Below are 25,376 nucleotides of genomic sequence, written 5' to 3'. Positions count from 1 at the left end.
TTTGAACTTTATATATCAAAATTCAGGTCTGATTATGTTGTGTTATAATAAATTTTAGCATAGATTTCGGTAACCAATAAATTTTGATACTGGACACTTATGAACCACTTCACAACTCTTGGTGGACCTTTTCACTCCAGCCCTGCTGATAGGCGTCTCACTTCAACTACACCTTAATCTCTTATGGCCTTGCTCTGCTACCACCATGGGGATATCTGGAGGGATGCTCTGAACCATGCACAGTCCTGTGATGGACTTAACATTCTATGGGGAAACACTTGACTAGTAATGGACAGGAGCAAGTGGATTAACAGTGAATAGCCTCCCTAACATATCTATTAGTCATTTCTAAGAATTCATTTCCTTGCCAGTTCCACTTTGTAAAGGCCACCTACATTCCTTGGCCCATGGCCTCCTTCTTCCATGTTCAAAGTCAGCAACATTGCTTCTCTCTGACCACATTGGCTTCTCAACACCATGGGAAAGGTTCTCTACTTACAGGGACTCCTGAATATATTGGGCTCATTCAGATAGTCCAGCATAATTCTGCCAGCTCAAGGTTAATTTATTCATGTTTGCAAAGTCCCTCTTACTACCTAAGGTGACATATTCACAGGTTATGGGGACTAGGAAGGATGTGGACATCTCTGGGAGACAATACTCAGCCTACAAAACTCTATCTCCAACTGGATGTCTAACAGACATCTCGTACTATGTCCAAACTAACTTCCAGCTCTCCATAAACAACAGGTCTTTCCATTTGCAGCTTTCTGTATCTTAGCTGACAATCCCATCTCTCCAGCTATTCAAGCCTAAATCTGTGGAATAATTTTTGGATTTTCTCTCACATACACATCTAAGTCACAAAGAAATAGACACTATATTCAAAAAATATCAAGACTGACCATTTCTCACCCTCTCCACTCTTTCTGGTCTGCACCACCACTATATCTTGTGTCAGGATTCCTTCAAGTTTCTCCCCTTCTCCCTTAGAGGCTATTTTCAGAGCAGCCAGTGTGATCCTTTTTTAAATGAAGTAAGTCATATTGCTTCTCTGATCAAAATGTACAGCACCTCCCTATTTCATTTAGATAAAAGCCAAAGCCCTTCATGGTCTCCACCCTCCACCAAATTCCTTTTCTAACCTCATCTCCTACTAATCCCCTTGTTCTCTCTATTCCAGTCACACTGGTTGCCTGGCTGCACCTCTAACACTCAGGTGTACTTCACCTTAGGACTTGGCTCTTACTGTTCTCTTTGCCTAGAATACTCTTTCCCCAATACCACCAGCTTGGCTAACTCCCTTCCGCTCTGGATTAGTTTTCTATTGCTGCCATGACCAATTACCACAATAAAGCGGCTTCAAGCAACACTCGTTTATTCTCTCCCAGTTCTGCAGGTTAGAAGTCTGGGTACACTGCAGATCAGGTGGGTCCTCTGCTTCGAGTCTTCCAAGGCCAAAATCAAGATGTTAGCAGGAATTCATTCCTTTTTGGAGTTCTAGGGATGAATCTCTTTCCAGCTGTTAGCTGGATTCAGTTTCTCCCGGCTACAGGATTGAGGCCCCAGTTCCTTGCTGGCTATCATTGGGAGGCTGATCTTTGCTCAAGGCTGGTCCCTTTCTTTCTCATGCTTTCCACGTGGCCCCCTCAGCACTGGCAGGTAGAGTCCCACATTCTGACTCACTCCAACTTCTGCCGCCTCTCCCAGAGTACACCCAGTATGATCTCGCCACTTTTAAGGACACATTGATTCAATTGGGCCACTTTGATAATACAGAAACATCTCCATAAAGGTATGGAAGCTTAATTAAAGCTGGAAAGTCCCGTTAGTCATGCAGTATAATCAATTTTTAGGTCTCAGGAATTAGAGCATGGACCTCTTTTGGTGGGGGGGTCATACTACCTATCACACCCTGTCTCCTGATCATGGTATTTATTTACACTACAACCCAGTCTCCATGCCCTGCCCACCTTCGATTCCCCTTTTCTTACTCAATTTTTTCATTTGCCCATAGTTCTTAGCATCTTCAAACAAAACATATAACATACTTATTATGCTTATTGATTATTGTCTGTCTTCTCCTGGTAGAAAATTAACTCCATTAAGTCAAGGATCTTTATTTTATACATTGATAGCCAAAGACTCCCTATAGGCAGTTCAATAGTTATTTCTTGAATGAGTGAATGAGAACTTATTTCTAGAACATTTTCCAACCCCATTTCCATAGAATTTTCCCTTTAATTTCAACAGTTTGAAAATGCTAATTAGATCAAAGATCCCTGACTGACGATGAGCAAGATTGGTAAATATCAAAGAACTGCTCTCTCAGTATTTCCCCAGAGCTGTGGTCAGTAGTGTCTAACCAATTTAATTCTCATTAATAAAGACTCACAGAAATGCTCACTGGGGAAAATGCGTTTAATCATAAATTCTAAAAAAAAAATATGAATGCTTTATTTTTGTACTATTCTGCAGGTATGCAAGCAAAACAAAATGAGTTGTTAATCTGGTCTCAAAGTGTACAGAAACCCAGCTAGTTTAAGGCTAGAGAGAGGATGACAAAGCTATATAGAAAAAAATAAAAAGGAGAAAGAAAGGGAGGGAGACAATTTTAGAGAGAAAGACTTTCTAGAAATAAAATCCAAGCTTTATTGAGGAGGAAAGTGAGGCTGAGAAAGGGTAAGCAACTTGCCTATTTTCACGTAGCTGGTCAGTGATGTGATACTTTGAATACAGATTATTACAGAATAAAGAAAGTGAAAATTAAATTTGTTTTTTTTTCTTTAGGCATTGAAAATGTTCATTCAATGAGCTGATTTTCTACGTCAGAGGGCTGGATCCAGCATGGATGATTGCAGACAGGAAGACAGTGCCTACCAGCCTGATACTTGTTCCAACCAAGACAAGACATCTCACTTCAGATGGGACATTTCTGGAGCAGGGACAATTACCAAGGAGCAGGACCACAGACCCTGGAACCTGAGTAATTTTCAGAGGACCATTTAGGATATCACTGCATCAAAGACAAGATTAGGATGCGACACACTGAGAAGTCAAAGCGCTTAAGGGGCAAAATATGATGGTGTCTAACTAGATTACCTATAGGTTAATAGAGAAAAATAACTACCAAAGCAAGGATCTTGACAAAAATCTGTAAGTATTTATAGATATGGACTTTCTGCCAGCAGAAAGGCAATAATGAAAGAAAGTATATTTTAAGAGAAGGATAAATAAGATATATTTTGAATGGGGTTCTCATACAAACACAAATGACAGCAGGAACTGACGTGAAATAGTTTCTAAATTTAGCAAATCACCACCTTCTGCTTTTTTGAATACCTATGACAGAAATGAAAAACAGCACAATAATTCTGATCCACATACAAAACACGAGGCAAGGGCTCATTTGTTTGGTATTTCTTCAGACAGTCTTCCATTCACTTTTGAGCAGCTGGCATAAAAAGAAATCAAGAAATTGTTTTATTAAGGCAAGATACACAGAGTGACTTACTCAATGGGAGAGCATCAATGTTATACAGAAGGAGAAAATAAGTCTATTTTTGGAGCCACCAATCAACTTTCCTCACCATGGTTACAGGCTGTGTTTCATAACTTTCCAGAATCACAGATGATTCAAAATGACCTTGGTCGTAATTTAGACCAAACCTCATGTTTTATACATGGAGAAACTAAAGCTGAGAGAGGCAGGGCAGATTGTCTGACACCAGAAACCTTTAGTAACCCACCATAACCAGGATCCAAGTCTTTTCCCTCCTAAGAAATATGTGAGTCACATTATTATGTCTGTTTTAGTTTGAATATTTGTGTTTCCCTCCAAATTCATACATTGAAATACAAACCCCTAAGGTGATGGCATTAGGAGGTGAGGCCTTTGGAAGGTGATTGCCTCATGAGGGCACAATTGAGATTGGTGCCTTTATAAAGGAGAGCGCAGAATCCACCAGTCACTCCTTATCACATAAAGATACAGCCACGGGGAGTCATCTAGAAACCAGAAGTGGGTCCCTACCAGATATGAAGCTGCCTGCACCTTCATCTTGATATTCCCAGTCTTTAGAACTGTGAGAAATGATTTTTTGTTGTTTATAAGCCACCAGTTTATGGCATTCTGTTATAGTAGACAAAATAAACTAAGATGTTCCAGGACAAATGGCACATGTTAATTTATGTGTTTTTAATTTATAAATGATATTAAATTGTCTAGCAGTTAAAATTCCATGTATTTCCACATGATTGAAGAAAACCTTTCCAACTACATTTTTACACTTATACCTTCAAGGCAACTTGAAAATATAGGTGTGTTCAAAACTGGCTGACATGCTTCCTCCTAGCCAAGGAAGCCTATCTGAAAGATAACAGCTAAACCATGTACAGTGTGCAGGCTTCCTTGAAGTCTGTTATCCCAGATATCTAATATTTATGAATACCCTTTTATCTTTTTAATTTCTCTCCATTTTTATGCAGATCTGTATGTATGTATATATATATATATATATATATGTATGTATATATATATATATATATATATACATCTACACAACTGTACCTATATCTGGAGAGATGTTATTAACTTAATATTTGGTAGAGGTAGATCAGAATAATAATTAGATAATTATTTAGTAATAATAATTTTTACATCATATATTACTAAGAAGAATTCATTTTGAACCCTCAATCCATAAAGTACATGTCTCAACACTTTACAGGGTTGAGAATCTTTCATTCATTCACTCATTATTTATTAATTGTGTCTAGTATGTGCCACACTCCATGTTATGAGCAAGAATTTCAAATAATCACACCCTACCCCTGCTGAGTTCACAATCTAGTGGGGGCCCATGTGAACAGATGCTTGTTGTGGCAGAGTACGGGCAATAACAATGGCTGGCTAATGGGACAAAGGGGACAGAATGGAGGGAGATGACCAAATACCATGGGGAAGGAAGAAGGTCTGAAGAGAGGACACCAGGCAAAGAAGGTAGGGAAAGTGTTTCAGATGGAGCCCCAGTCTGTACAAAAGTAGAGAGGAGAAGTGCAAAGGGTTGGTGAGGCACTGGGGGAAGACAAGGTTCATGCCCTCTACCCCTGTGCCCCTGCAGCCACACACTGGCTGGTCTCAAATCCACAATCAACCATCTCAGTAGACCTTTCACACTGCCCAGGAACTACACTTCACTTCCCCAGTGCCATTTACTCTCCCACTCTCCTAAACCACTGCTTCATGCCTCTTTACCTTTCTCTTCACACCTCCAATATTTCCTCCCCAATCCTCAATCTCAACTCAAGGAAGTGATAGGGCATGAGGGTGGAGAAAAAGTAGGCAAAGTCAGAAGGTGCTACATGACACTCTTAAGCTCTCCAAAAGGAGCGGCCATACCCACTAACTTATTCTCCACAAGAAAGGACTCTGACAGAAGAATCTAAGAGGAAAGATGGAGGTAGGGAGGTTCAGTGAGGAAATTAATATGAATACAAATAATAAGCATCTCACTGAAGGCAGTGACCATGCAGGAGACAAAATCATATCAAGAAAATAAAATCAAAGGACTGTTTGATGACTGACTAGTGGGGAGTGGAGGAGAGAATTCCAATCTAACAGCACGATTATATTTCATTTTAATCCACTGGTTAAGGTTTATTGTCTCCAAGAAGTTGTTATTAGCCATAACTTTAATATATATAAAAGTGTTTTCTCTGCTTCTAGGATCATCTTTGAAATAATAACAAAACACTTCACATTTGAACAAAGGTCCATGATTTTTGAGCAAATCAAATCATCAATTTGCCATTAGCACTCTGAGCTTCTGAGTATTACAAGGGTCCTTCCGAAAGAATGTTTAGTTACTCAATTTTTGAGGACAAGTAAATGTATACAAAATACTCTAAATTTTTCTAAATAAGGGCCATGAAACATGTAGATACTAGAATTCTGGCTATGCAGAAACTTTGCAAGCATGTATATTTTTAGGTAAACATAAACAGATAAGAAATAAATACATAGATTTCTCTGAAGAAAACAAAGCATTAAGGTTGTGCTTATAACATGCTTATTGAAAGGACACAGAAAACAGAAGGGTCCCCTGAACAAAGAGATATCAAATTTGCATTCATTCATCACTTCAAACCTTCCTGTATCAGGTGACACCTGGGTTTTGTTATTTATTAAAAGACCATTTTTTCTTTCTTGGTGTGAAGTCTCCTCCATATCATCTCCAGGAACCTGGTGATGAAGAAGATCCTCTTCTCCATGCATTATATTCACAAAGCACGTATATTCACATCATAGAGGTTATCTGAGGTGCTTTCCAAATTGCTACAAAATCCACACATGAAGATCTTTACCTTTACTTTTAACAGTGGTTGGTTTTCAACCTATTCGCACATTAATGTCAAATTGATACATATGTATATCTCAATCATTTCTATCTGTTCATTATGCCCAGGCCTTACCCTAAACCAATTAAATCAGAAACATCACAGATAGATTCCAGATACAAGTACTTTTTAAAAACTCTCAGATGATTCCAGTATGCAACCAGGGTTGAGACCACTAGCCAGAACTTTAGTAATGCGAACTCTCAGGTCCTATATGAGAACAACTAAATCAGAAGCTGTGGTGTAAAGCCATCAATTCCCAGTGATGTGTGTGCAATCAAGTGTGAGAAACACTGGCCTAGAAGAGTCTTGGATCAAGTGTGCAAACTTTAAGATTTGCTGATAAGATGGATCAGTACTTCACCTTAAAAACCATATTCAGGCCCAATTGTATGAATGTATATAATGTAAAGTAATTTCCCAGAAGTCAGTCAGGATAGTTTTCCACACACAGAATGCTAGAGGCAAGTCCTAGCACTACATAGGAGAGGGCATTGGCTTGATGTGAATCAGTTTTAAGTAGATCACTTACACATCTGATTCATGGGGGCAGCTGAGTCTAGGGAGGCAGAAAATGAAACTGGGGAAAGGTATGAAGGAAGTTTTATCTGTAACTCGATGTTCTAAAAAAATCTAGTTAGACTTTCTACAAAATAAAGAAGTTTGGGGCTCTGGAATTGAGTCAGTGATAGGGTGCTTGCCAGGCATAGGCAAGGCCCTGAGTTCCATTCCTAGTAATGAAGAAAAGAAAAGGTTTTCTTTGATGTCTAGCACATTTATCCATATACACAACAAACATTTCTTCTTTTGGTAATACAAAATCTCCTTAAAATCTAATACAAAAACATTCCAACCTTGGGAAACCATATAGTTCTTATGTCCCTTTATGTCTTGCTTGCTTTCTAAGAATTCCTTCATAGAAAGTAGTGAGCTATGAAAAGTGCTGATGATTTTGGTTGCAAAGTGGAAATATTGCTATTGGTGAATTCCTGGAAGAACACTGCTGGGAAATTAAGTGGCAAAACCTAGGGAAGAGCAAAGAACTGGAGAGCAACCTGGGGGGTATAGCTGATATAGCCCCAATAATTAACACTAAAGATCAAGATATAACAATAAGCTACTAAGGTCAAATTTGCTTGAACTAGAGCTCTAAAATTACTCCATAGGAAATTCAAGATAAGGTCATCAATTTAAGTAGTTTGTGCAGAACAAAAAGATACACTGGCTGTCTGAAAACCATTTCCATTACTCACAGGTCATCTGAATGCCCTCCCCCATCTCTCTCCCTTTTTCTCTTACTACTTGTCTGAAGTGAAGGGGATCAAACTATTTCAGACCTGAGGGTAGAGAAGGTCTCACCTGAAGTAGAAGCAGTGAGAGAGGACAGGCTGGGAAGAATACAAAAGATTTTTAGAAGCAAAGATATTTAAACTACTTGGCTGGAGGGATTAGCCCAGAAGCAGTTGGGGAGATTTAAAAATTACTAATTCCCTGGGGTCTGGCAATAAGCCAGATAAATCAGAATCTTTGGAAGGGGAGTCATGTGAAGTTTTTAAAAGCTCCCCTAAACTATTTGGAGAGAGAATGAGTGCTGGGATCTCAATTGTGGGGAAGAATTCTAACTTCAAAGTAAAAATGCTTCTTAATAATTAATATACATATATTTAAAGCTCCAGACACAAGGTAAATCATTCTTCATTCATTACTGCTGTATTACCCTTTTTTTCTTACTAATTTTATTTTATCCAAGAAACTCATGCAAATTATTTGAAAACTCAAAGTCTACTATCAAGTTGAAAATGAAAAATAGCAGTATCCCATTTTACCTCTCCACTAAGGGGAATTACTAATAAAATGTTTAGCTATTTCTTCTGAAATTTAGTTTCATATTCTAAACAATATGTGTATGTTTCTGGATTTATTGTTAGACATTTATTAACTAGTACAACTGCAGATGTCCCACTGTATACCAACTGAGGCTTTTCCATTCCCCTGATATAATCATGGCAACCTCCTTTCCCCAGTCTCCCTTTAGTCAGATATAGTCATGGTCAATATTTAGTCTGTATGTTTTAGTATAGTTGTACTAATTATTATTAAAAGACTTCAATGCCAACTTGGTAAATAGCTGCTACCCAAGTTTCATCCAAGCCCTCTTTTGGACACGCCCCAACCCACCATTTCCCATAATCCAGCAAACAAAGGGTTAGCATGTGATGCATCTGGGAGCTTTCAGGACCTGCCTCCACTTCACAGCAGACCTGTGTTCCAACTTGTCAGTGGCTGGGCTACCAGTTGTTAAAAATTCTGAATTCTGCCCCTAGGTGTGACCATGTGACTAAATTTCTGCTTTTAGAATATAAGCGAAAGCGATGTCCGTCACTTCCAGGCTTGGGTCTTACACTTGTCCATTGTTACCCTTTCCTCTTCTTATGAGCTGGAGCATGTACATTGACTGACCAGGTTTTGACCATACAGATTAGGGCAGTGCCCTAGAGAATACTGGGAGCACAGGATGGAAGAAATCTGGGTTCCTGAATGGACTGTATGAAGCAAGCACATCAACCCACTTGAAATACTCACCTTGAACTGACACATGGGATAAAAATAAATTACTTTGTTCTTTAAGTCACAATCTGGGGAGTGTCTATTACAAAAGCACAGTCTTACACTCTAACCAGCATTCTAGTGATTTATAGTATTATGAGCTCTGTAAATATCTACTGAGTCATTTTCACTGTTTCTTTTCTTGTACAGCCATTTATTTTTCTGGAGTTTATAACTGCCCCCCAATAAGGTTATTTTGAATTGATAATTACACCTGGCCAAATGTATCAGATTATCCATCAGGTTTGTTTTTATTTTTACTTGGAATCATCCTGCCTTCTATTTGGATCTGGACTGGTTTCTAAAACTGTCATTCTAAAATTTCCTTTTTTTTCTTTCTTCTTTTTGTATCAGACTATCTGCTTCTGGAATTTCATGTATTATTTTTTCATAGCTTATTCCCACATTATGATTTTATAAAAGATACCTTATAGTAGCTTCCTATGAAATAATGCATAGTGAATTAAAATTTTTTTAGATCTTTCAGGGCCTCAAAATGTTTGTATGCTATCTTGCACTTGATAGTTTGATGGCATTTAAAATTTTAGATTGAGAATAATTTCCTGTGAATTCCGAAGGAATGCATCCACTGTTCTGAAGATTCCAGTGTTGCCATTGTGACATCTAGTCCCATTCCATTCTCCAATCTTTTTGCATGCAACCTATATTGTAGGATTTAGGATAGCTCCCTTTTCCTTAGTATATTGAAATTTTACAGTGATATGTTTTAAACATTTGGTGTCTTTTGTGGTCTTTTTTTCCTCATTCTCCTGGCTAATCCTCAAATTAATGTCCTCTAGTTCTGGGGAAAAGTCTTGTATTACTTCTTCGCAATATCTCCTGTCCTGTGCTTTTCTCTGGAGCCTCTTTCCAGAACTCTTATTAGTTTGATATTACAGCTGCTGAACTGATCCTCTAGTTCTATTACTCTCTCCTAATTTTGATTTTTTTTTTTTGCTTTTAATTTCTACTCGTCCTGCTTGATGAATTTTTTGCCATTTTATTTTTAAATATTAAGGTCTATTTCTTATTCTTTGGTGATTTTTCACAGTCTCTGTTCTTATTTTAGAGAGCAATATTTTCTCACCTCTGTACATATTAAGCAGGTTAGCTTTGATTATTTTCATTTTCTTTTTTTCTTTGCATTTCTGCTTTCTCCATGATTGATTTTGTTGTTGCTTTCATATTTGTTTTGGTTTCAGCCTTTTTTGCTGGTGGTGGTGTTGAAGGTTTTCTTCAAATGTCTCATATTTATTGGCCACATACTTGTATTTAAGAGCAAGGCACTAAAGAGCTGACTGTGAGTTTCATGTTCATGATGGGTGGGAGGGAATAGGGTTGTAGGGTTATTGACTGGTGGGTTCACTGTAGAAAGAAAAAGTTGTAAGTCATTTTTTTTTTTTTTTCATTGTGGGACTTCAAATGTTAGCATCTCTAGGTCTTTTACCTAAGGCTTCTCATTTTACTTAGAAAAGAGTTCTTCAATTTCAGGAGGGACTGACAGTAAACACATGTATTCAATATACCAAATTCTAAACTGAAGATCCATTAACCAAATCTTACAACCACAGAAACTGCCATCAGAGAAGATTCTTTCTTTTTTTGATTTATTTTAGCACCCACTGCTTTTTCTGTTTTTTTTTAATAGACCCATCTAAGTAGCTATTTTCCCAATTATCGTACTATTTATTAAGATGTAAGAAATGTGAGAAAAGTCTTTTCATTCTTAATCACAGAAAAATATTATTCAAGAGAATTCTTTTCTGAATAACACAAAACACTTTTAATCTATTACTTCATTAGTCTTAAAACACAATAGGACTTATAACACTAAACTAATATTAATAAAGTAAATATGTATTTTCATGCAATAAAGTTTTTTCACTGACTCCTTGCTACTTCATATCCTCCTCTGGTGGGTGACCTGAGCTGAAAGGTATTTGCCTTGATAACTGTCAAGTATTTTCCAAGCAGACCTCTGTGTACTATACAAAGCTATCATCAGTACTTGAATCTTGTCTGTATTGCTTCTAAAAACAGGCAAAGGAGGAAAGAAGAGAACTTTTAAAAAATAATCAAGCCTGAAGACCTTTCTCATATCCAAGGATCACAATCTTTTCACTATCATGTAAAAGGACACAAATCTGAAGATGATTAGCCTACAGATTTTACTCTTTAAGTCTGAAAACCCAGTGCTTGCCCTAAACACTAAATTGCAAATATAAAAATAAGAAATTACAAGAGAATTTTTAGAACAAAACACTAATATTACACCTTTGATCTAATTCCATTTGAAAGAAGCATAAAGTTTGGAGCCACCAAAACTTGATAATTGCCTCCTGTTACTACTTATGACTTCCCAGGGGGTTGGGGGAACCAAGCATCTAAGAGGAGAAAAAATTCCCATGGGGAATCTGATTTTATTCTATCGATCTAGTTCTTGAGTCGGATGGTAGTTACATGGCTGCTTACTTTTCACAATTCATTAAAGTGTACATTTACATTTCAAAAGTTTTCTGTATATGTTATATTTTGCAATAAAAAGAACTTTTTAAAAAAATGTTAGAAGAGAAATAGACAAGGCAGAAATTTCACTTGTCAGAGAACTTACTGTTTTCATCTCACATGGCTAGAATTAATTATAGTCTGACATAGATAAAGGAGAAAAACTGCCATGATTTATTTTAAAAGGCTAAACCAGTGTCCACCAAATTGAAATAGTTTGTTTTATTCAAAACATTTTATTTAAAATAAAAGTTCTTAAACTTCACAGATGACATTCCATCCTCAATGGTAATAATATTGATACCTTACATCTGCATATCACTATTTATTTGCAAAGAACTTTCATATCAAATCCCCAGGAGATAGCACAAATATTATTTTTCTCCCATGCTACAGATGAGGAAACTGGGGCACTTAAACACTGGTTAGTAAGATTACAAATAGTATGCTGGGGATATAGCTCAGTGGTAGAGTGAGCCTTGCATGTCTGAGTCCTGGGTCTGATCCCCATCACCATAAAAAAAAAAGTCAAGGATTAAAAATAGTGACAGAATCAGGACATAAAATAATAACGTAAGTCTAGTTAAAGGCTTAAACATTTTACAAGGGGGAAAAAAACAACTACTTTTCTGAAGTTCTTAGTAAGAAGACAGGATCTCAAAGTTGGCAGTCTTTGTCACGACATCTGTGAGTTTCCTGAGATGCCCAGTGAGGAAGAAGGGAGCCATGAAGAAAGGCTGCAAAACTGACAAACCAAAGGTCTGTGGTCAAACTGTTGTAGTCATTTCACCCACTCCCAGCTCATAACAATGCACCTGCTGCCTCAGAAGGTAGTTTAACTTAAAGCAAACAACAGTTGTAAGTGGTCAGTAAGTTTATGTGGAAGGGAAAACACTACCTCTTTGCCACTCAGGAGGTTTCCAAAGGAAGGATATTCACTATCCACTCCTGGCATCTCATCCTACACCATGTTCTTCCCCACAGAGGTAGAACAATTTATTCAGTTTGTGTGTGACTGTTTCACAGGTATCAGTTAGTTCTAAAATGGGTAGAGATTTTCTACCAAAGATATTCAGCATGAGGTATTTGGCTTCTTCCTCTTGCTCTCCACCTAGACAGTAAAAGGTAGAAACCTGGGTAACTATTTCTGCTCTACAGCCTCAAACTTTCCGTGGGAAGTTTACGGTAGGGAAAGGGAGGCGCATGAGATCATTTTGGGCTTCATACCAAGGTATATTTTCCAATCTAGGCTTCATTAGTAATGAAGTTCATATTTTGTTTACCTGTTGATTCTTATCTTTTTAAAAATTGGTGGTGCTTTTTAAGGTTTTTCAAAGATGCTCTCACCTGCCTTTAGTTAGAAGTCAGAGCACATGAACTTGTATGCCATAACGCCCCTCGGCTGATTTCTGTGCCCATTTACACTGGTGTTCTAAAGTACTAGGCAAGCTGTACTTGGGGAAGCTTTCTAACATTTTGTTCAGTGGATACTTCAGTTACTTTTGCCCTACAGGGCAATATTAATTGAAATTCAGGGAAAACAGTTCTTTCCAGTGCCAGCTCTGCCACATGTCTGTGATCTTTAGCACATTTCTAGAAAGTGTCTGAAAGACTTTAGAGCTTCCTCCTCTTTTAAAGGAAGGAATATCTTTTTACTGTCTTTAAAGCACTTTCCAATCCAATGGACTAAATGCTCAGAAAGGCTTTAATATGTATCCTCTATTCTAATTTTTTAAACAGACATGGACGTTGATATACAATCACTTTGATACTTTGGCCTCAGGACTAATGACCTTCTGCTTGCAATGATCTGAGTCCCTTCACCATCCTCAAGTTCAGCCACACTTTGCAATTTCATCATCACTCAGAACTGATCCCTCCATGATTGTAAATTCCCCTGAAAGTTCCTCGTGCCCTTTACCACTACCCTGAGAACGTCCCTCCACATTCCCATTTCTCACTTTCCTTCGCTCCTGCAGAACCAACTATCACACACACTGATGTCATCCCTGTTACTCAATCCCCAGCCCATCACACTGTAGTACACAGAGTAGGAAGTTTCAATGATACCCACACACCATCTCCACTTCCAAATTTTCTGAACATTGCTGGAGAAAAGTCAGGAATACAATAACGATTTATGCTATCACTGGGCAAGGCCTTCTAGCAACTTGTCCAGCCCTCATCACCTTCGGATCTTCAAATTGCATGTACATCTGCAGCTTTCCAAGTCTTTCTGACTCAGGATCCTCTACCTCAACTTCATGCCTCACTCTCACCTTATTTGTGGCAAATCAACAAAAGAGAACAACACATTTCAAATACAGCCTTCTCCCAGCTATTGGCTTTGCTCCTTAAAACTCAGAATTCTTTTTGCCTTCATCTAATTTCTCTTCTTCCATGCCACATCTGCACTTTTTTGCTTGTACATTCTGTGGGTTTGGATAGATGTATAGCAACATGTTCCACCATTATAGTATCATATGGAGTATTTCTGGTGCCCTAAAAATCCTCTGTGCATTTCCTATTCATCTCTACCCCTCCACCCTAACTCCTGGCAACCACTGATGTTTTAACTGTCTCCATGGTTTTTACTTTCCCAGAATGACATATAATTGAAATTGATCATACAGTATGTAGGCTTTTGAGATTGGCTTCTGCACTTAGTAATCTGCATGTAAGTTTCCTCCATGTCTTTCCATAGCTTGATAGCTCATTTCTTCCTTTCTTATTAGCACCAAATAATATTCTCTTCTTTGGATATACCAGTTTATTCTGAAGGAATCTTGGTTGCTTCAAAGTGTTGACAATTATTAATAAAATTGCTATAAATACCACTATCCAGGTTTTTTTGTGAACATGTTTCTTTGGTAAAACACTATGGAAAGAAACTGCTGAATTACATGGTAAAAGTATATGTAGTTTTCTAAGAAACCACCAAACTGTCTTCCAAAACAACTGTACTATTTGGCATTCCCACCAGCAATGAACGAGTGTTTTTGTTGCTCCGTATCCTTGCTATCATTTGATGTTGTCAGTGTTCTGGATTTGGGCCATTCTAAGAGGTGTGTAGTGGTGTATCACTGCTATTTTTTGTGTTTTCCTGATAGTGCTTCATGTGGAACATCTTTTCATATGTTTACTTCCCAGCTATGTATTTTCTTCTGGTGAAATGTCTGTTAAGGACCTTGGCCCACTTTTTTTAATCCAGGTGTTTTTTTTTTAATTATTGAATTATAAGGGTTATTTGTATATTTGAGTTAAAGTCCTTTATTAGATGTGTCTGTCACAAATATTGTTTCTCAGCCTATAGCTCATTTTTTTATTCTCTTCACAGTGTCCTTTGCAAGGCAGGATTTAAAAATAATTTTTATAAGCCCAGCTTATGAAATCTTTATTCCCTGAATCATGCCTTTGGTGTCATATCTAAAAAGCAATCACCAAATCAAAGATCATATATATTTTCTCCTAAGCTATCTTCTAGGAGTTCTACAGTTTAACATTCAGATCTTAGATCCATTTTGAGTTACTTTTTGTAAGGAGTATAAGATTTGTATTCTAGATTAATTTTTTTCATGTGGATGTTCAGTTGTTCCAACATCATTTGCTGAAAAGACTCTCTCTTCATTTTATTGCCTTTTCTCCTTTTTCAAAGTCAATTATCTTTATGGAGGTCCATTTCTGGTATCTCTATCCGGTTCCACTGATCTATTTGTTTAATCTTTTGTCAATACCACATTGCCTGGATTGCTACATCTTATGGCAAGTCTTAAAGTTAGGTCATTTATGTTTCTTTCAATTTTGTTGTTCTCTTCAGTTTTGTGTTGGCTGTTCTGGAGTCTTTTGCCTTTCTTTAGAAACTTGAGTAGAGTAAGTTTTTCAATATCCACAAAATTACTTGTTAGAATTTTGACTGAGATTGCAATGGATCTATAAATCAATTTGGGAAGTCGTGACAATATTGAGTCTTCCTATTCATAAACATAGAATCTCTTTCCATCTATTTAATTTTTCTTTGATTTATTTCATCAGTTTTATAGTTTTCCTCTCATAAATATTATACATGTTGTTAGATTTACACCTAAGTATTTCATTTCTTTTTGGGTGTTAATGTAAATTGAACTATATTCTTAATTTCAAATTTTATTGTTTCATTTCTGGTATTTAGGAAAGTGATTAATTTTTTGTATATTAACATTGTATCCTGCAACTCTGCTATAATTGCTTATTAGTTTCAAAAGGCTTTTTGGTTGATTATTTCAGATTTTCTATATAGAATCATGTTATCTTCTAATAATGACATTTTTATTTCTTCCTTCCCAATCAGTATACTTTTATTTCCTTTTCTTGTCTTATCACCACGTTTTTTTCACAAATAACTTCTTTATCATAATTAGGGTGATCATATACTTTGTTTTCAAAAGAATTTCTTTTGGATTAAAAATGGGCATTATCTATCCAAATATTATCCCATAATTAATTAAACTTGGATAACTGGGACCTGTACTGGGCAATCCAGATGTGTGGTCACCCAACCTTGCTCTTGTCATTCTTAAGGAGTGCCTGGCACATTAATTCTCCTACTGCCTTCCTTGACCTTCGGTCCCTTCCTCTCTATTGGCAGTCACTCCACCCACAGTCTTGGGCCTTCCTGTTTTTTATTTGAGAAAATTTCACTGATATTTTCATAATCTTGGGTGATTGTGTTCTCCAATTTTCAAAGCTTAGTCATAGTTTATATTTGCTTTCTCCATTGCCCTTCCATTTAGTTACTCCTCAGATATACAAATGACCTGTCTTTTCATTGTCCATTGGACCCTGCTCCTCAAAGGCTACAGATAATGGTCTCCCTGACAAATCTAATGAACACCTCCAATTCTTCAGCCCCTCAGTTTTTTTTATTGTTTGTTCTATTTAATGATAGATGACAGCAGAATGCATTTAATTCACTGTATACAAATGGGGTACAGCGTTTCATTTCTCTGGTTGTACATGATGTAGAGTCACACCATTTGGGTAATCATACATGTACATAGGGTAATGATGTTTGTCTCATTCCACCATCTTTCCTTCCCCTTGCCCCCTGCCCTCCTCTCATTTCCCATTACACAATCCAAAGTTTCTCCATTCTTCCCTTACCCACTGCCCCCCCCAGTTATGTATCAGCATCCACTTATCAGAGAAAACAGTCAGGCTTTGGCTTTTGGGGATTGGCTTATCTCACTTAGAATTATATTCTCCAACTCCATCCATTTACCTGCAAATACATAATTTTATTCCTCTTTATGGTGGAGTAGTATTCCATTGTGTATATATACCGCAGTTTCTTTATCCATTCATCTACTGAATGGCATCTAGGTTGGTTCCCTAGTTTAGCTATTGTGAATTGAGCTGCTATAAACATTGATGTGGCTGCTTCATTGTAGTATGCTGATTTTAAGTCCTTTGGGTATAAACCAAACAGTGGGATAGCTGGGTCAAATGGTGGTTCCATTCCAAGTTTTCTGAGAAATCTCCACACTGCTTTCCAGAGTCAGCCCTCAAATTTATCAGGCTCCTCCAAATTCTCCTTCCTCACCTTTATTTTTTAAAAACATTTTTAGTTGTAGGGGAACATAATAACTTTTTAAATTTATTATATGGTGCTGAAGGTTGAACTCAGTGCCTCACATGTGCCAGGCAAGCACTCTACCACTGCACCACAACTCCAGCCAACCTTCTTTACCCTATTGTTTTACTCAGCTTTTTCACTGCTGTGACAAAAAGATCTGATAAGAACCATTAGAGGATGAAAAGTTTATCTGGGGGTTAATGGTTCCAGAGGTCTCAGTCTGTAGAGGGCCAATTCCATTGCTCTAGGCCCAAGGTGAGGCAGAAAATCATGGCAGAAAGATGCAGAAGAGAAAAGCAGTTTAGCACTTGGCCACCAGGAGGGAAGGAAGGAGAGAGAGGAAGAGATAGATAGATAGATAGACATAGAGATAGAGATAGAGATAGAGATAGACACAGAGAGACAGATATATCCACTCTCTGGGGATAAAATATATATTCTAAAGGCACACCCCCAATGACCCACCTCCTCTATTTACCACCCAGTTAATCCCTATTAGTGGATTAATGAACTGATTAGGTTAATGCTGTCATAACCCAATCACTTCCCCTCAAAAGTTTCTAACACTGTCTCGCATATGAGTTTTTAGGGACACCTATCTTTTCCTCATTCTCTTATGCCTCTTTTATTCATATCTTGGCTGCCTTTTCTGTCTTCCTCCAAGGTTTCAAACACTGTCTTTCCCAAGGCTCTGCCTAGGCCTATTCTCACCTACTCACTCTGGATATTCTCATAGGTTTACCATTCTCCCTGAAAAGGATACCCCCAATCTGTCTTTGTTTTTAATGATTCTCCATCTGGATGGTTCCTCAGCACAGAAGAGTTAACATATCCAAATCCTAATATATAATCGTCTCCATTAATTAGATATTAATTAGATGTTGAACACTACCTGCAGGTATATTATTAGTGGTCCTTCCTGACTACCTATTTGGATTCCTATCAATCCCATCCTAGGTTACTCAGTTTCTATCTTTGATTCTTCCTCAACTCCCACATCCAATGAGCCAATAAGTTCTCTCACATGTACTTTTAAATGTATCTAACCCAACCCACCTGCTCCCACCCTAATTTAGGTTTTCATCACTTCTTTTCTGGAGGCTATTTTAATAGTCCCCTAACTGGGACTACCCATGGCTCCCAATGCAGCTCAATCCTAAAGCAGAGCTTTGATCACATCATTTCCAGACTTAGTATATCTTTGATGGTTCTCTAATCGACAGCTTAATCTAGCATTTGAGATGCTTTGCAATGTGGTCCTAATCCTCCCATGCAGCCTTCTTTCCCATTAAACTGCCTTCACGCTCCTCAATCTGCAGTTTAACCACAGTCCTCTCCATTCCTGCATATGTTCCCATATTCTTTCCTTCAAGTCTTAAGGTTTCCAAATCTCCACCGGTTGAAGTTCTACCAATTCTTTAAGGTCTTGCTCAAAATTCCCTAATTCTTTCCCAAATTTTCTGGCTAATAATAGATTTTTTCCTTCTCTGAAAAGCATTTTCTTTGTGCCTCTGTCACAGTTCTTCCATGTGACACAGCTTCTCATTACCTGTCTTACCCTCTCTATATGACTGTTGAACTTCTCAAAGAAAAGATTCCATGTCTGATTAACCCATGTCCTCCTTGCACTGCTTGATATATAGTAAGCTGAATGAGAGAATATTCAGCTTACATTTGCACCCATCTTATAGCATACAAAATAATAAAACAGACTTTATATCATCAAGGTTAATGAAAGCAAATTCTTAGGCCTAGAAACTAACCATTATTTTTGTAGTTCCTCTTGTTAGATCAAGAGTATAGGACTCATTTTATTTAAACTAAACTCACTGACTTGTACATTTTTTAATTGGTTTCCCAAATCACACAGTGTTGGATAAGACCTTAGAACTCATTTAATTCTCATCCCCTGATCCCAACAACCAATTCTATAGTTGAGGAATTTGAAGATTTGAGACATTTTGCTGATCCCCTGGTCATATAAATCAATAGTTGTAACTATAGCACTATTACAGGGCCTCATACAGCAGACTTTTTATACATTATGCCAGTCTCACGACAATACCTCAAGGTAAAGGGCACCCTACCACCACTACCACATACACACACTTTAGAGATGAGAGAGAGAATTTCCCAAGACATTAAGTAGCCTGCTGTATAGAATTCTGCATGTTAGAGGTAGAGCTGAGTTTCAGCCCCAACTGTTTGGCGGGAAAGACTAGGTTTTTCTGTTGAACTCTGTGGCAGATACAAGCCCTACTCCGATGTTCTGACTCCTGTCTCCTACTGTTTTCCAGTGAATATGCCAACTAAGTGATCTGAATACTTAACAAGTTTTAAGTCATTAAAAAAACTCTTGGGAGCATGAAAATTTAGCAATTAAGCAGTAGGTTCCCCCCCGCCCCAAGGCTATTTACTGCTAACATTTTCTCATTCTCTTTTTTCTCTTTCTTTCTTTTTTTTTTTTTTTTTTTTTGTGGTGCTGGGGGTTGAACCAGGCCTCATGCACGTCAGACAAGACCTCTACCACTGTGCAATATTTCCAGCCCTAAACTGTTGCAGGTTGACTCTCCATCCACCTTTTTGTGGTGCTGGGAAAATCAAACCTAGCTCACCTCCAACATGCTAGGTGAGTATTTCAGCACTGAGCTGCATCTCCAGCCCCCAACATTCTCATTCTGTTATCAGAAAACCTCTTCAATCTAGAAAACAGATTGGTATTCCTGCTTTTCCCACCTTAAATATATTTTCAACTTAAAAATCCATTTATCCAATCACATTCAACAAGTTTCACTGAGCCCCTATATGCCCAGGGGTACTGAAGGGTACAAAGCTACAAAAGACATGATTTTGCTGCCTGAACATTCACAAACAAGAGACAATCTACTGATGGTACAAACCGTTCCCCTCCACCCCGGACTAATTCAGGGACTTTCAACAATGTAAGGCCCAGAGTAGGAGTCAGGACTCAGTTCTAATCCCAGACCTGAAACTTGGGCAAGTCACTGTGCCTTAGTTTCCTCAGTAAACAGATTGGTAAAAAGGAAAGAACTATGCCAAATAATTTCAAGGTCACGTTTAGCTCTAAAATTTGATTGTCTTTGAGATCACTCTTGAGATTAATCACTTCTGAAAGTGATCACAGCTACTATTATGGGAAGTGCCCACTCTTCTTTAACTTTGGAGTGCTAAGTTACGAAAAATATAGCTACAAGACCTAAGTTAATCACCTAGAAGAGTATCCAAATCCTTCTTTCATTGCATTCCTGACTTATATCCTTAATTCTTTCCAATTCATTTAAGATGTTTATATTATAATTTTAAACAACTCCTTTACTGTACTCTTCTGTGGAGTTACTGACATCGACGACAACAACAAATTTAAATTTGAGTTAAGGCCTCTGTAGAATAAACCTTGTATTCACGTAGTTAAAGTAATACTTCATATCTACTGTCGACCTTCCCAAAGTACAGCTAAATTTGAGGATGGTTTACAAGTAGTTGGAAAGAATATGGAATATCAGTATTTGAAATGAGTGGAAACATAGAGGAATGTGAGAATTTTACTTTGCTGATTCTACTTCAGTGTTTTGCACTCCTTTTTCAAGTAGCACAGATAATATTTTTAATCATCCACTAACCTACACAGCAATGCACTTTATCTTGACAAGGATCCAAATGCCTTCTTTCTTCATACCAAGCATCTTAGCATAAGATGCTTAAAGCCATCTTGTGCTTTAAGTTAACAGCACAGAAGAGAAAATCAATCAATGAAAACAAGAAGTCAAAAGAGAAATTAAAACTGTACCACCTTGGTGACTTCCCTTAAAAGGCATTCAATTTAAATTACCAATGATAGTCCTATCAAGAAATCAGGAAAAAAGTTTATTCACTTGTCAACAAATGCCGAGTGCCTCATTTATGCCAGGCATAGTTCTAGATGTTAGGGTTATAGCAATGAACAAACAAAATCCCCTACCACAGTGGAGCTTGCAACTCTGTGAGACAGGACCTAAAGAATACCTGAACAAATTAATATCAAACAACGATTAAATGCTATGAAGAAAATATAACACGACAACATAGGGTGGTTGAAGCGGGAAGGGTCAAGAGGTTAGTAGGGCGATGGAGAAGGCCTGGGTGGATAGACACCGTTTGAGAGGAGCCCAATATGATGACAAAACTATTCATCCTACAAGTGTGGAGTGGGAAGGGAATGAGTCAAGTTAGTGTTTAAGGATGTTCACATGGGGGAAAAATCGGTTTATGAATGACAAACTAGGTTCTCTTTAGAATCCGGCCTTTAAAACAAACAAACAAACAAACAAAAAAACCCAAAATTTAATCTCTAAGACCATCCACTTAAGGAGCCACTTATTTTTTCAAGATACACTTACTTTTCATATTTGCTAATTACTGGATAGCTGCTTTAGTACACGAAATTATTCGAAGAATTCCTTCAGAGTCCGATACCTCCCTCACTTGACACCATCCAAATTCTGAATGAGACAGTACCCAGCTCTGCAGCGAATCGGCGCTCCTCCACCGACTCATTAATGCAGCCAGGTGGAATCTTGTCACCTATCCAAAAACGCGAAACAAGCCTCGAGGAAGGTGGGGAACCTGACAGCCTCAAAGTTATTGTGGAAAGAGGGAAAATCCACTGCCCTTGTGCACTAACTCTCCTCCGCCCCTCCAGGCGTCATCACTGCAGAAGGGCCGCTCTCCCTGGGTCTGAGGCACACGGCGAGTACGCGCACTTGTGTGTACCCCGCATGAATCATCCGAGCCGGGTCCGCGGGGCGATGATTCATTCACCGCCCTGCAGCTCACGGCCACACGTTCTGGGCGTACTATGACGGCCGCACACGCAGCTTCCTTAATGTTAAACAAATGTTTCAAAGTACAAACGCCTGGAGCCAGAAACGTGTAGACCCAGGAGAGGGGGCGGAGAGGAAACAGCACATTTCGGCCGCGGCCCGAGTGTTCCCGGGGCTGGGAGGGGAGTGGCGGGCACGGCTGTTCCCCTACCCCACCTTGACACGCGCGCGGGCAGCGCCCGCAGGGGGCGCGGAGGGCGCACAGGTGGGTCCCCGCCCGGCCCTCTTCTTGCCGCTCCCTGCCACTCGCGGAAGGCCAGAGCGCCCTCGCCGACGCGCCTCCCGCTCGCCCCTTTCCTCTCCGTGACATCTTATATAATAACCCGAGCTAATCAAAACGGAAGCGACGCGCGCTACCGGGGCCCGTCTCCCGGCCGGGAGGAGATGCTCGCACCCCGAGCCCCCGGCCCCCGAACTAGGCGCCCGGACGCGCGGCTCCGGGGCGGGGGAAGGGCCGAGCGCCGACTCGGCTTGTCCCTCTAAGGCGAAGGCGCTACTGTTGCCGGTCCCCATCAGGAAGCTGCGAGCGTCACAAACTGCGTCAGCTTCTTCAAACACATTTCATGGTCTCCCTCCAGCCCGGGAGCCGCTGCTCCTGTGACGGGGCCGCTGCCGGGGCTGGCAGGCGCCCCTCTGGGGAGGAGAAAGTTCCTTCGGGCCCTCCCCTTGCCGGCACAGCGCCGGGGCCCGCCGCGCCTCCAGCCCCTCTCCGCGCGCCGCCCGCCCCGCCGCGCAGCCAGCACCAATGTCAGGTTAGGCAACTTGTGACCCCCGGCGCCGAGCGGCCCCCTCCCGCCCGCCAGGCTCGCTTGGCGCCGGGGGCCTTCCCCTAGCCCAGCGGAAAACAGCCACGCCAGAAACTTCCCCGGGCTGTGCCGGGCGAGGAAGTCGCCTCGGTCTCCGCGCATCGCCCTTACCTTGCTCTCGAGAGGCCACGATCCGGGCGGGCCGCGCGGGGCGCCTGGTGCGTGAGCGCGCGCGCGCGTGGGGCGGTAGGTGAGGGAGCCCGCGCCGACGGGGGCGGGGCGGGGCAGCGGGGGTGCGAGCGGCGCGGGGCGGGGGGCTGGGCAACCCAGCGGGCGGGCGCAAGGAGAGCGGAGCTCGCGGTGGCGGCGGTAGCGGCGGCGGCGGCGGCGGGCGCGGGGCGAGCGCGCCAAGGGGGCGGAGGAGTTGCCGTGGGTTTGTTTACGCATTGCTGCCGGGCTCGGGGCACAGCCCGCACTCCCTGATTGGACACAAACTGGGGCACAGCCTCTCGCCGCCGCCCGCCAGGCCTCCTCAAGCTGCCGCCGCACAGCTCCCCGAGCGCCTGCCCGGCACGGCCCACGGCACTGCCCGGGCCTGGAGGGGACGAGCGCGGCGGCTGTCCAGGACAGGCGTGGAGCCAGGCGTTCGCCCATGGCTTGCAATCGCCCACCTGTAGTGGACCGACCTTGGCAAGGAGAAACTCGAAACTTCCTAAGCTGGAGACTTCTTATCATCCAACAGCAGAAGAGGCACCCCCTGCCCCGCACACACACACATCCTCATCCCACACACACAGACGGAGGAAGCTTGCCCTTGAATAGATAGAAAAGCTCCTCTAATGTGAATATGCTCCTTTGGCGATGGTCAAATCGAGGCTTCCAGTATAAGCTGCCCTCTGGGAGCTGGAAGTTCCTTCCCCTACCTCAGGCTTCTCTGCTTCTTATCTGTCCTCTGCACAGCACTCAACGTTGCCCTCCCAGAAGTGACCTTGTCACTCTGATGCTCAAGAGCCTCCTATGACTCCCCCACCCCGCCCCATGGCCTCAAGCTCCAATGCATAAAACTCGGAGTCTCCCACAACTGGCCTCCACCTTTCCATCTCCTCTCCACTACCCAACTGTCACCCTTTCTACAGACGGGGTAGCCCCTGTCTACAGACAGAACGTCAGATGCCTATCTTTTTACACTCTCTATTTGGAGTCTGCTCTAATCTCTGCCTGAAAACTCCCCGTCTCCTTCCACCTGTCAAAACCCCCCCTAGATTCCACTGATTGTGGTTGGCATCAGTCTGACTTGGGGTTCAGTCTTGTGCCTAGGCTGTACGCCGACTGTTCTGTGGATTCCTTAAGAGGAGCCTGGTTTTAATAGGGCGTTGGTGATGAGAGAAATGAGAGTAGTAAGAATAATACCCTATAGTCTTTCAGTGTCTGCAGCGTTGCTGAGACTGGAAAAATTAAAGTCTCAATTAATAATGATCACAAACTTCTTCTTGCCCAAAGCAAATACCTCCCAAAGCTGAGCATACCCTCCATTTTTCCTGTGTCTGTGCATTTATTTCCCACCACCGTGTACCCCCATACTCATAATGGGCACTTAAGCCTTGGAGGAATAAAACTGAATTCTACAGAGATATTCCTTGAGCCAAGGCTCACAGTGATCAAAGTGAATAAAGTAAATCATGGAGGAATAGACATGAACAGACATGAATTCTGTCATTTTACAGATATTTATCTGGGCTAGGAGCCCCCAGTCCCAAGAACTGGTGTGGATTTGTCCCTGTCTGATCAAACACTGCTTCTAATCGTCGTCCTCTGGATGGACCCTGACCCTGGACTCTTGGGATGACTGGATTCCTTTCTCTCTAGATGTGCTGCTTATGTTCCCATTGGGAAAGTGTCTTTGAACTTGAGGGGAATCCAAATGAAAGTGAAGTTTTCTTTCCCAGATAATTCAGTAGTGATAATTTATTGCAGCCAATTAGATACGAAATTGTTGAAAGAAATGAAGGGGGATGAGGTAGTGTGGAGATTAGCAACTGCTGGAAGCATCTCTTCCCCTAGGGCTTGAGGGACTGAAAGAGAAGGCTGCCAGAACCATGAAAGGCTAGTCCATTGAACTGAACCGGTGTGCGGTTGGTTCATGTCCATTGAACCATTGTTCATGAACTGAAGCCTTGAAGGAAGTGCAGCAACTACTGGAGACCCCTTCCAAAGCAGGGGGCTGGGGAGAAATTCCTTGGCTACCCATTTCCTCCCCCTCTCCAGGGCCACCCGGTGGTAGAAAGCAGGACAAGCCAGTGGACTACCTGAGGGTGATGTCAGTATTCCCACAATACAAGCCAGAAAAGGAAAAGGAGAATGGATCTGAAAGCACAGTGAGAAGTGACTGTGGCCCTGAGCTTGGGTGCAGTCCTGGTTACCTCTGGGACTCTTCCTCCAGGTTAGAATCTGCAGTACAACCAGAGTTTTTCTTCCCAAGTTCCTTTCTCTTTCTCTTTGCCTTTTGGCTCCATTCTCCTCCTATCCTTCTCTTCTCTACCATGACTTCCTGACATTTCTTTTGCTCTCTCTTCTCTATTTATGGCTCCCATATTCTTTGTGTTCCCAACTATTTCCTCCTGACATCTC

The 25,376-nt window shown here is 40.6% G+C and overlaps 1 protein-coding gene across 1 annotated transcript in view; it reads right to left on the bottom strand.

Annotated features, from left to right (window-relative positions):
- The window catches only part of Pcgf5 (polycomb group ring finger 5), a 109,808-nt gene extending 86,680 nt beyond the window's left edge, over positions 1 to 23,128 (bottom strand). Inside the window, exon 1 of the mRNA XM_047552093.1 lies at positions 22,920 to 23,128. The gene's annotated coding sequence lies outside the window, so the exon portion shown is untranslated. The remainder of the gene's footprint in view (positions 1 to 22,919) is intronic.
- Between the last annotated feature and the right edge of the window lie 2,248 nt (positions 23,129 to 25,376).

Source organism: Sciurus carolinensis, chromosome 5, assembly GCF_902686445.1.
Source record: "Sciurus carolinensis chromosome 5, mSciCar1.2, whole genome shotgun sequence".
Classification (NCBI taxonomy): Eukaryota; Metazoa; Chordata; class Mammalia; order Rodentia; family Sciuridae; genus Sciurus; species Sciurus carolinensis.
The sequence above is the reverse complement of the archived record's forward strand: the minus strand, read 5'-3'. Positions and strand labels throughout refer to the sequence as shown.